The following is a 13,472-nucleotide window of genomic DNA, read 5'->3' on the forward strand; positions in this document are numbered from 1 at the left end:
TCGTTGCTCACTTCTGGTTGATTGTGGTATTTTCAGCATAAATATCTACAAATTATTTACGAATGTGATGTGTGAGACCATTGGTGAAGATCAGAAAGATAACAGAACTCAGAAGGGAACCGTTATGAGTTACTAATTTCTACGGCCAACAAATACTCTTAAAGCCTATGTGAGAGAAGCGATTAAATAAATGAGAGGGTATTTTCGGCTATTCCATAGCTAATAACCTTGTGGTATACACGTTTATTCCATAGTCTATGAAAATCTATTGATATGTTATAAAATATTTATCTAGAAACTAACCCCCTTTTTGAACGATCAACTAATCCTATGCGATATAATATTTACTACATCAGCTTTAAATCTCGCAGAACGGCAACCATATTGCATGTCACTGAGCAATCCATTTTAGCTTAAGTGGTTGAACACGTCTCTGATTATCACAAAATCCAGCAAGATACTCATGATACATAGAAAATTGTAACCGACACAGGCAAACTACCGGTATGTTATACTTCGAATCTGGCTCATGTCAATGTGCCTTGTTGGGGGTGAAAATGCAAAAAAAAAATACCTTTCAGAATTTGACCTGGATTCTCAAGCATGGATTGGGCGTGACCGGCAATTATTAGTTTTAGCAGCGCGTTGTAAAAATGTTAAACCGCTAAATCAACTTTTTATTTTTATGTATTTTTTTTTAAATATTTTAGTTCGGTTATAATAAGGGAGGGGTTCAGATTATTTATTTATTTATTTGTAATTCATTGGCGTGGCGTTTAATAAAAAAGAAAGATACCATAAAAATGTAATTTCATTTTGAAATCCTAGGTGAAATGAAACACCATGCATACACGGAATAAAAAAAAACATCGACTATTTCTTTGCGATCAATTATTGTTTATCTAATCGATCACATAATAATAAAAGATATGCATGTATTTCTCCGAAAAGTGAATAATAATAATAAAAAACATGTATATGTTTTTCTTTGTATTAACAAATTCAAAGCTGCGAGTGAAATGTACGTATTGTTTCATGTATGTATTAATACAAAGACAATCAAAATATGTAGCATTGTAGCCTGGTGCTTTTTTTTTGAGTGTGTGCATGTGCAAACATCCCAATTAGTGGATAATGTATTTCAAATGTAAATTTGCCGATGTATGTGCACCTTATTCATGTGTGTAAAGAAAGATATCACTCGCTATAAACCATACTTGGTGCATGAATATAATTTTCTGAGAATTTCAGTGTCATGTGAATAGTAGTTTAAGAGTTTACCTATTAGATATTTACACACATACGTCTACTGTTTTATTCATATAGAAGATTATACGTTTTAATTAAAATAGGAGGTCTTTCCTATGGTGTAGGAGAATTAATCTATATCTAACATTTTATTATGCTCTTTTAATAGAAGTTTACATATTAATGGCGATACATTATAGAAACATCCACGTTGTTAAATTGTGCTTGAATTTGCGATAAGCGCCGATTCAAGACGTCTTCGTCGTCGTTTATTTAAAATGCATTTACTTCTTTCTGCTTTTTTAAAGAATTGAGCTTTTTCTAAATTCTACGTTTGGTTTCCCCAACGTATATATCATGGTAAGTTTGGGAAGAATCTGTGCATAGACCTGCATTACATGTTAGATTTTTTTGGAAATGTTTATTGTATTTGGTGTGATGTGGTTTGTATGATTGGATTTTCATAGATTTCTTAGTATGTTGTAAATTATTGTACTATGGGCGGGTGTAGGTAAAAGTATATATACATGTATATGTGTGTGTAAATATATGTGTGTGAAAATAAATGTTAATCTATATATGTATATATATATTTTTTGAATAGGTGTCACAACTTATCAAGGCCGAGAGGGAACTCAAGAATAAGGGGTAAATAGTGCACAGTAGTCAAAAGGACAATATAGTAATCGATAGTAATGGAACTTCGGTAAATTTGTTAACTTAAGTGTAACGGCTAATCAGAAACTTGTTCACGCTGGAGTTGAAGACAACCATATTACAGACAGCTGAAAAGCAGGAACATGAAAGACAATTCCACAAAAAAGAAGCATTGATCATGGAATGTACGTTTAGGTTTAGGCACAGATAAAGAGTGTAGGGAATTATTGATAGTGCTTTCAGTTAGACGAGTGTTCCTTGTAAATGTTTGGCGAGTGGGGCCATTGATTGAAGCTCAGTCGAACACTTTTCATGAAAATAACGATAAAGCAGAGACAAACTCGTAACCTCTCTTCTGTGCGATAGAGGTTGCAACGAAGAGAAAAGAACATCTCCCATGAGGCCACGAAATCTATTTTAAACACTATCAAGGCAGAACAAGTTCTTTCTAGCAGCTCCTGCCCAGATGTGGCAACAGTATTCCATCCTTGGACGTACCTGGCTCTTATATGGTTAGAGAATGACATCCTCAGTGAGATATTTGCTGGATTGATCTAAAGATCCCACCATTTTCCAGTAGCCTTGACAATCGATTTGATGTAGGCATTCCATTTAAGATCAGGAGTATAGGTCAAGCCCAGAAGCTTGTCAAAACTTTAGGCCTCCCTAACCAGCCACTCCTTTTCCCATTGTACAACGTGATCAAGATAAGGGGAGAGAGAACGGATATAAATTAGTCGTTTACTGTCTTAGATGTTCTACATAGATGGTAATGTCATCCGCAAAATGTCTACAAATGATGTACGGATGTGATTTGTAGATCGGAAAAAGAGTTTGGCCCAGTCTGGCCCCCTGAAGTACTCCAGCATTAATACTGTGAGCTTCTGATTTTTGCCCATCAACTACTACTCTTATGAACGTATCAGAGAGAAATGATTTAATAATTGAGAAGACATTTCCAGCTATACCATAGCTAGAGATTTTGTGAAGTAAACCTTTAGGCCACACCCTATCAAATACCTTTGCTTTGTCAAGAGCAATTGCCCTAGAAAGGTTGCCTCTGTCGAGAAATTCGCTAATCCTATGAGATATAACTGTAAACACATCTGCTGCAGATCTAGCTGTTGTACGGAAACTATATTGTGTGTCATTGAGAAGGTTATTCTTGCTGAGATGGTTGATTACGTTTCTATTAAACCTAGATACCAGCAACTTACTCATGACGCACAAGAGACTTATTGACCTGTATTGAGACGGGGATGACCGATCACCTGAATTCTTAAATACAGGGCATAGTGATCAGATTCTCCAGGGTGATGGGAATCAATTCACATTAAGACAACGTTTAAACAGGTTGAAGTTTATTGAGTACTATAATTGGAATACCGTCAGTGCCACTTGCCTTAGTGGAGTCAAGGTTTTTTATTAGCTTAGTAACATCACGTACAGCTATGTGTATATCACATAGCGTGTTTTCTGATACAGGAGGAAATATTGAGATTTGGCGGCCTAAATCGCAAAGGGTAGAATTAGCTGCAAAGTTCTTTGTAAATAGTTTGGCTTTATCTGATGCTGACGAGATTAACTCAGGTCCATTGATGATAGTTGGGATAGATCACATGTTTCTGTTTAGGATTCTGTTTGATATTTGCCAAAACTTGTGGGAACCAGGCTGCTGCTCAGCTACTTCGTATTTAACGGACTGAGCATATAACTCTCTTGCGTCCGTTATTACAATGGTTGCTGGCAGTCCTGAAAGCGGCTTTGGTTTCCCTACATCTATTGCGTTGGAAGCAGTGGAAAAGCTGATTTATCTGCGCAATAGCAGCAGCATGTTCTAGAGAAAACCATAGCTGGCTGTTAGGTTTATATGGGAACTTGTTCGAGGGTCTGAATCACTCTATATCTACAATTAACCATTCGGTCAGGTCTGATAATATAGTGGACAGATCCTTTTTAAATATGGAACGCAAAGGTAGATCGGATATAAATGTATGGAAGGTATTGCAGTCAGCCATAGTGTATTGATATACTGGACGATGCAGAGGTACGTCTGAGGACTTATTACGTTTCATTTTAATCTTAATTGATACAACTGAGTGGTCGGAAGATCCAAGAGGAGACAGAATGGAAACTGAACATAGTTCAGGGCAAGTTGTGAGTCAAAAGTCTAGGATACTCGCATATTGACCATCATTGTCGCTGACGGATAAGCTGATAGAAATTGGTCAATTTTCTCAGATATGGTTTTAAAGATAGATACTCCGCTGTTATGGGTGCGATAGAGAGTAAATTTAAATACAGTATTGTGAGCAAGTGCAACCCGGAAGCACATATACGGCAAGTTAGGATCTTCTCTGGAGATGTCCCTACCACATGGAAAGCATCTTAAATATAGACACATATCCCATACCAATGACCATCTTGGGAGTCAGATTCGGAAGTTAAGTTAGAGAATCCCTTAATTACAAACTCATGTAGGGAAATAGTCTGTCCCATGCCAGTTTCGCTTAAAATAAAAAAGTCCGAGTTAGTCTCCTCTAATTGGGCTTCAACCTCTGGAATGTTATAACGTAGACTTTTGATGTTGGAGAAGGTGACATTGTAGCGGGGGTCTACGAAGAAAGTTGGATATTCGGGTTTAATCGTGTATTTTGTCATGAAAATTGTCATCATGGAATTTTGGAATTTGTGGAATAGGTCGTCAGACTTGTTCGAGCAGGACATAGAGGGGAAACAAGGAAAGAAAAAGGAACGAAGAATTTTTAAAAATTATATATATATATATATATATATATATATATATATATATATAAATTAGACTTTTTAGAATGTGAGATGATATGCTTTGAAGAGTTCAAGCTGAAAGTACAAAACTGGAGTGTCAATTTCACTTTGGCTCATCGGTTTTATCATAGCAACACTCGGAATTCGGAACTCTAGAGCAACCACATCTGAAATCCGAAGTCGTATTTTGTAGTACTGATAAGCAAACTGTGGCGGAATACAACTTTGTTGTAAAACAGTCGCAAAACTTTTAAAACTTATATTGATGTACCAAAAGTAAGATTTTTCATTCACTTGGACGATGTAATTTTACAAGTTTACTATAGTAATGAATTAATACTTTAATTTTTAAAATGTACGATAATATAATACGTTTCTCTATAATACAAATTCGGATCTAATTGCATTAAAACACGCTACATCCTGAGTGTATGTCTTTGTAATAAACAGCATAGCCCTATGATTTACGAACATATATATACATATATATATATATATATATATATATATTCACTTATATGTATTTTACTATGCAACGATTTATACAATGAACCTCCTGATACAATTGCATCTCATGAAGAAAAGAAAATATTAAATTTCGATCAAATACAATTTTTAATACTAATACTTTTCTTGCGTACTACTGTATAATTCTTATAGAACTATCTATGCGTTTTTATATATAAATAAGATTTAAAATATTTTTAAAAAGGGAGTATGTTTACAAGAAACATAATTTTAGTAACTTTATAGCAATAGCATGACATTTCTTCAGATACATTCGTTTTATGTTTATCTACTGTATTCATAACAATCTCAACTCACAGCAAACCATGTTTGAATGTATTTGAAATTTTAATCGCTACATAAACGTTTTAAATGTCGCGTAGGGATTAAGGTCTAAGATAATATTATTATATATATCGATTATATCCATCGAAATTGAATTGAAAGATAGGAAATGAATTACTTCAAGTTCAAATAATTTATATATTTTAAAAAATATCTAGATAAATAGATGTGCACGATGTTATTTCTAATTTATTCCTTTCAACAGTAACTGTATATAACCGTTAAGATTAGTACGTGATGATATTTATGAGCAGTATTATATGAACTTTCGCATATTATTATAGCTTCAGCGTTCAGAAGATTGGGGAAAATTAGAATAAGATGTAGGTCAATATGCGTGCTTAATTTTACTTGGAAATCTATGGAAAAATCTATGACTAAATATTAATGTCAATTCTTTCAGTTTCTGAATCGCATTTTTATTTGTGTAAGAGCAGCAGTGCATTTCTCATGACTGAATTAAGATCAAAATGTTTTTTTTTAATATTTGCGGAATATTGTCCTCATATGTTTTCATAGTTGCCGTTTTAATGCCATTTCGGCCAACTATCCCTTTGGCCTCCGACAAGTTGTACACCAGGACTAGATAAGATAGCTGAACATTCAACTGTAACTTCAGTAATTACTGCCTTCAGTAACTATGGTTTAAGCCAACGTATCATTCATTCAGCATTCCTGTCCCGTCGCAGTCAACAGTTTGAAGAAGGACAGAGAAATTGTTTGCCGGAACTTTATTTAAAGCACGACTATAAAAAGATGAGGATAACAGTCCGCAAATCAATAAATAAAATATACAACTTACTCTTCTCAAAAGATTTCCAGTAATTAAATAATTTGGTAAAAATATTCCACACTTTCAGTTTATTTATTCATATCGAAATCGGGAATGTTATCGATCTCTCAACCAAACCGATCGATTACAGGAATCACCATGAAGGAAGATTCACAGGCCCTCCAGATGTGTCTTAGTCCACACTGCATTGGTGTCTACATTAAATCCTCGAGAACTAACGGTTGATTTTATGAAATTATTCTTATATATTAATTTGAATGAACCATTCACATATGGATTGTGCTCTAAACAGAAACATCTATGCGCGCATGTCTTCTCACTTAAATTACTGTTGAACGTATACGCTGGTCACTCTTGCTTGTGCGGGGATTAAAACTTCTCAATTGCATTATGATGATTGGCTGAATCAGAGTATTCTAACAATGTTTCATAAAAGCCTGTTCCTTGCTAACACGATTTTTTCAGTTATCGACTTTTTCATACATATCGAAGGCGTTACGATCCAAAATATACAAGAATAAAAAAGCATTGGAAATGCAAAATGATATAGGGATGGTATGCCAAAAAGTATACAAACAAGATAGCTATGAATGGCTAGGCACATGGAAATAGAATTGCATCCAAAGTATAGCCCTATATCTTTTCTCCAATCTTCATTCCGTGCCATCATTACGGTTGTAAAAAGCTATAGGGCTATACTTTGGATGCAATTCTATTTCCATGTGCCCAGCCATTCATAGCTATCTTGTTTGTATACTTTTTGGCATACAATCCCTATATCCTTTTGCATTTCCAATGCTTTTTTATTCTTGTTAATTAGTATTTTTACTTACAGTCTTATTTTTAAACTTACATTCATGATAGTATTGTCTTTTTTAGGAGGCGACTCATTGCCGCCTCCATTAGTAGCAGGTCGCTTCCTGCTGGGATTTAGGTCTTTGGGTTTTGGGCCTTAGGAGTTGCCTCTTGGTCCTCCATTGGTTCTATATTACATAGAGAGTGCTACCGCCTCTCTGATAGAACAGTTAGAGTATTACAAAGTTCTAAAATGTTCATGCCTTCACTATTAATTTTTTCTTGGTTCATTCTTTGGCGTTTTGGCAAAGATTTGGCAGTTTTTGATATTTATATTTAAAATAGTTTGTGCATGAGGCAGCTTTTTCCCCCTTGGGATCCCTGTTATACCGTGCCTTTGAGTCAGCACGTGAGGCAGCCTTCTTTTTTTCTGGTTCTTTGTTATAAAGAGCACGTGAGGCAGTTTTTTCCCCTCGGGATCCCTGTTATACCGTGCTTTTGAGTCAGCACGTGAGGCAGCCTCCTTTGCCTCAGGATTTGCATGATACTTTATTTTTATTATTTCAGCATTTTTCTGATAGTATTCTTTTTGCTCAGATAATACCTTGACTTTGTTTTTTTCATAGTCTATATTTCTCTGAGCTTTTTTACTACGTGCTGACTTTGGCATTTTTTATTAAATGTAAGCATATAACACTTATGTGTATCTTACTATAATATCACTTATCTTATAGCAAGACAACTCTCGTAGAATTGAGATACTGCCCCGTCACCAATAGTTAAAGTGTGGAACGGTATATACACCAATAGTGTAGTGAAGTCCTAATAAGTGACAGTGTGAGGTTACTTGGTTAATTTATTGTAGTTTATTTTAGAAAACTTACTTGTTTTTATTAGTAGATTGTGTATAGTAGCCACAATATCTAGTTATTTTTGTGGCTAGGGCTTGGATTTTGGTTCTTTTTAGTCAGCTTCCAGTGAGTTCTTAGAAGATGACTTTCTTGCAGTTTATTTTGCGGTTAATTTAACTTATTCCCTTTGGCGTTTGGTGAGTTCTTAGAAGAACTGGTCTGATCTACTTTTCTTCGCGAGCGAAGAGATTCAGCTGCATTTAACAATGGTTGCTATAGTGTATTTTTGCGCATGCGTGAGAATTTCAAGTTTCCTCCTTATTTTTCAATAGTTTGACAGTAGTCATGTGTCTTTCTGCCAAGAGCGACAGACGTCAGTGTTAGCCGTGATCGTCTAGAGGGTAGAACCCCACGTTGTGGCCGTGCTAACCTAGGTTCGAATCCTGGTCACAGCATTGACATTTTGTACATATTTTACAGTCCAAAATCTGAAGAATTATTTGTGTTTATAACATTGTTTTTTGACGTCGTACTTGCTGATAGGTTACTCTTATAACAATTTTGATCAACTGAGATAAAGATTTCGTGGTTTCATTAACGCTGGTGGGTTACTGTTTAAAGAAAAAACCTTAACGTTCACCTCAAATATTCAGCGTCCAAGAAATATAGGCCACTGGCAAACTGGAACGTCTGTGAGCATCCGGTGTATTATTTGGAGCTGTCCCTTTTGAGAGAAGTTCCGTGGTCGAAGTGGTCTGTCTACATTGGGTATCTAGTGTTTAACACTTTTATTACACGTAATCTTATTTAATTATGGAGTTAGCTAAAAAGCGATGGGTCACTGCATTTCTCCGTGTAAAGAGCAGTCGATTGATGCTTGAACTGTTGTCAGAGACCGTTCGTACACCGAGATACATCGTCTCAAAAGAAAGAAGAAAGAAGAAGAAAGAAGAAAGAAGAACAATTGGCCATTTTTGTACCCTTTTTTTTTGCTCTCTTTTGACATTTTAACCGACGTTCTGACACTCGCTGGATTCGTAAGACGCTTCTCTCTAAGAATATGTGCTTTTTGAAACTTATAAGTTGATTTTAGTTGAGATTTGGATAGTTTTGTTTTGTAGGCGTATATAGGCGTGTACGGGCCATCCCCATATAGAGAGTGCTACCGCCTCTCTGATTAGTTAACACATACAGCACATTTTTGTGTAATTAAAACAATATATCAGACCAACTGTTTCCGAGTCAATATGGACAAACCCACATATATACATACACAGACAATATGCTATATATATATATATATATATATATATATATATATATATATATATATATATATACTAGCAAAAGTACGCGTCGCTGACTGGGTTCAAAACCAGCCTACAGAAAAGTGACTCTGATTTATGAAAGTATGATAGATTATGCAAAGTTAGGGTTGTAAATTGGGGTTGAATTTGGGGTATCGAAACCCAAGCAAAATATGATGAAAGTAAAAATAATATAGAAAAACCCCATAATTTATTATACCATACCTGTTCACACTGAAACACTTATTACAATATTTTGTGGATCGATATTAAAAAAAAAACTTGGTAAACTTATTGATATTTCCATTCTATGGAGGTCAGGTGCGAACGAACACCCCATAATTTTATTATACCATATTTCTTAAAACATAATTATCAAAATATACTTACGCAGATTGATATAGAAAGTATGTTTTTAAGTTTGTGCCTATTTCCATTCTATGGAGGTCAGGCGCGAACGCAGACTCCACAATATTATTATACCATCCCTATTAAAGTTAAAACATACTTATCAAAGTATTCTTATGCATATCTGTATCAAAAACACTTGTAAACGTTTTTTTTTTAATTTAAAATCTTTTTATTTCCATACTTTGTGAACCAGGCGCGAACGCAGACCGCACAATTTTTATGAACCACCGTTCTGCCAGATCAAACATACCCATTCCTGTGTCTCGGTAAATCTTCTATCATTATATGTCATCCGTTTTTTTTTAATAGTCAACCATATAGGAGAATATTCGTTACCAGACACACACATTCGATTTATAATATAATATAATATAATATATATATATATATACACTTGTGCCCGATATTATTCATACCCCTCGGATCTTTGAGATTTCTATAAGAATATTGCTCAAACCAGAAGATAGACAATATTAAAGGGATTTCAAACAATAAATCAAGCATAATCATTTAATTTAAACTCAACAAATAAATAAATTATGCAAGTTTGAAGCATTATACTAAGAAAAACAATAATGGCACTAGTTCAAAATTATTCATACCTCTCTTACTAATAGTCAATAGCATGCCCTTTATTCTTAATTACTGCCTGTAACCGTTTTGGATATTTATCAACAAGGTTTTTACAAGCATCAACACTGATTTTTGACCATTCTTCAATGCAGTAGTTCTCTTAATCCCTCAAATGTCTAGGTTTCCGCTTTTTAACCTCAGTTTTCAATATGTGCCAGAGGTTTTCGATAGGGTTCAGGTCAGGACTCTGGCTAGGCCATTCCAAAACATTAATGTGATTATCCTCAAACCATTTCTTGATTATTTTGGCAGTATGTTTTGGATCATTATCCTGTTGAAGGACCCAGTTTGGTCCTAAATGGAGCTTCTCCGCATCCTGTCTAATGTTTTTCTGGAGTATCTCAAAATATTGCTCCTTCTTCATGGTTCCATCTATCTTGACCAAACTACCTGGACCACTAGCCGAAAAGGAGCCCCAAAACATTAGGCTACCACCACCATGTTTCACCGTGGGTATGGTGTTCTTTGGGTTGTAAGATTCTCCTTTCTTCCTCCAAACGTAAGAAGCATCCATATGGTCAAACAATTCAATTTTTGTTTCGTCAGTCCACAAAATACTTGAGAAAACGGACTCTGGAGAATTCACATGGGTCCTAGTAAACTTTAGACATGCTGCAAGGCGTTTTCCGGTGTGCAATGGAGTCCTTCTTGGTCTTCTTCCTTTCAGACCATTTTCATGCAGAGTCCTTTGCAATGTTTGCCTTGGTATTTTTATGCCAGAAGACTCCAGATTTTCTAAAATGTCCTTAGTAGTGGTGGTTGGATTTGCATTAACACTTCTTACAATATTCCTGGTGGCTCTACCAGACAGTTTCCTTTTCCTTCCTCTACCAATCAAGTTGTTTGTTGTGTGGTGGCTCTGGAATTTTTTGATGATGCTCTGTACTGTTGCTGTAGGGACCTCAAATTTCTTGGAAATTGACTTGTAACCTAAACCATCTTTATGTGAATTCACAATTTTAGTCCTAAGATCATTACTAAGCTCTTTTTTCTTTCCCATTCTAATAATTTTTATTCTTTTTTTGGTTTTCAGTTGATATCATTTTAATTTCTGAAAAATGCAAAAAACGAAATGAAATTAATCAAAGGTTGTATAAAAGCATTCAAAATAAGAATCAAACAGGAAACAAACAGTCAGAAACTCGATTAATACTGAAAAAATAAGGGGGTATGATTATTTTTGAACATTGCAGATTTTATAAATAGCTGTATATTTCTTTTATTACAAGTATCCCGAGATTTTAAAATGACGAAAATGATCAGAAGAGGTTTATAAAGAATATGTATCAATATGGACGTAAACAATAAATTCTTACAAAGTTACACCTAATAAACTCAATTTTCAAGAGGGGGTATGAATAATATCGGGCATATATATATATATATATATATATATATATATATATATATATATATATATATATATGCACTCGCACATATAGAGAGAGGCAGAGAAAGAGAGATGTATGGTAGCAAAGAGGCGCGCCATTGTCCACGATTGAATGAGGATAAAATAAACATTTCACATTCGCATGGTTATACTTCCATCGATTCGACGAACTCACCTATTTATAATCAAACGATTAATTACATGCTTTACTTCGAGATATGCTCCACGAAGTATACTGGGAGGAGGGGCCATGTGTATCTGCGCAGTGAATTGAGTTACATTGCACTGTAGAACATTTACTGTTGATTTTATAATATATATGTAAATATTGGTGTAACGTAAACATTTTATTGCGATAGGCAAGTGTCACAGTTCAATTTTGCTTTAAGGAGAAACATTCATTTTGCATGCACGAGATCCTACCTAAGAAAATCAGTTGATTTTATGAAATTATGATTTTATAATGACTTGAATTAAAATAAGACCTAAAACATCAAGTATATGATTCAGTTGTTCTCTTAATAGGAACATTGTTTGCAAACATTTCCATACATTATATAATAACTAACAATTAATTTGAAGTTTCTATACATTATATAGTAATTTACAGTTTATTTTCCGTTTGTGCGGTGATAAAGCTTCGTTAATGCACTTGTTATGAACAATTATATAAAAATGTCAGGGCAAAATCTAACTTCTTTTCTTAATCGGTTTATTTCAATATTCGATTTTTATAGTTATATAACGTATTCGATTACAAAATCCACGAAACAACACACATTCGCATCTAGTACCTTAGTGCGGATTTGAAAACACATCGAGCAGCCGTTTCTGAACTAACCCCCATAAACAAAGATATATAAAGTTCCTATTTATAATCGTATAGATATAGAAAAAAATCTGCTTAACATAATAACTGTAATGTGTGTGTCTTGTAGCTAGCATAATAAGTATTTTCATTTATCAGATTACATTATCCAATATTTTGCGGGAAAAAGTTTAAAATATCATCATGGTTTTTCTTTATATGTTGCTTCTAAATTAAAATATATTACGTTTTATCATTTTTCGCGCATTTTGAGGGTGCTTTATCTTGGAAATTTAGTATAAATTGTATTACGAATTAAAGAAACATGTAGCTCACCCCCCCCCCGAAACCAATTTTATTATCAGTAGTGTACGAAAGATAATAGTAACGGGAAAACTCAACGACATATAATTCTTGCTGGTATAACTACAACGCATACACAAACGGAAAGACAATAAAGCTGATATTCTTTTAAAAAAAAATCTGTTTGCTACAATAAATGTAAACAACATGAAAATCATATACCCTCAAGTAAAACAAATAAAAACAGCGTTCTTTAACGTTTCTTTTTTTTTTTTGAGAAGATAAACTAATAAAATGTTTATTTCACTAGAGCTGTATCGATTTCCATCCTACGTATGAGTACACGTTTCCTCGAGGATTGTTTGTAAATTGATTATCAGAAGAGGAATGTGATAAAACTGATAGAGGGCATTTTCGGTTTAATATTATTAATACGATTACGAGAAATTAAGCGTTCTTTTTGTGCGCAATACTGATAGGGTTTAATAGTGCGGCATAGCATATACACACGATTGCAAGACTCTCTCTCTCTCTCTCTCTCTCTATATATATATATATATATATATATATGCATATATATGTGCAAGACTATATATATATAATTATATATAAGGCTTGCTTAATATATATATATATA

Source organism: Euprymna scolopes, chromosome 4 (genome assembly GCF_053919585.1).
Source record: "Euprymna scolopes isolate OS-2025 chromosome 4, ASM5391958v1, whole genome shotgun sequence".
Classification (NCBI taxonomy): Eukaryota; Metazoa; Mollusca; class Cephalopoda; order Sepiida; family Sepiolidae; genus Euprymna; species Euprymna scolopes.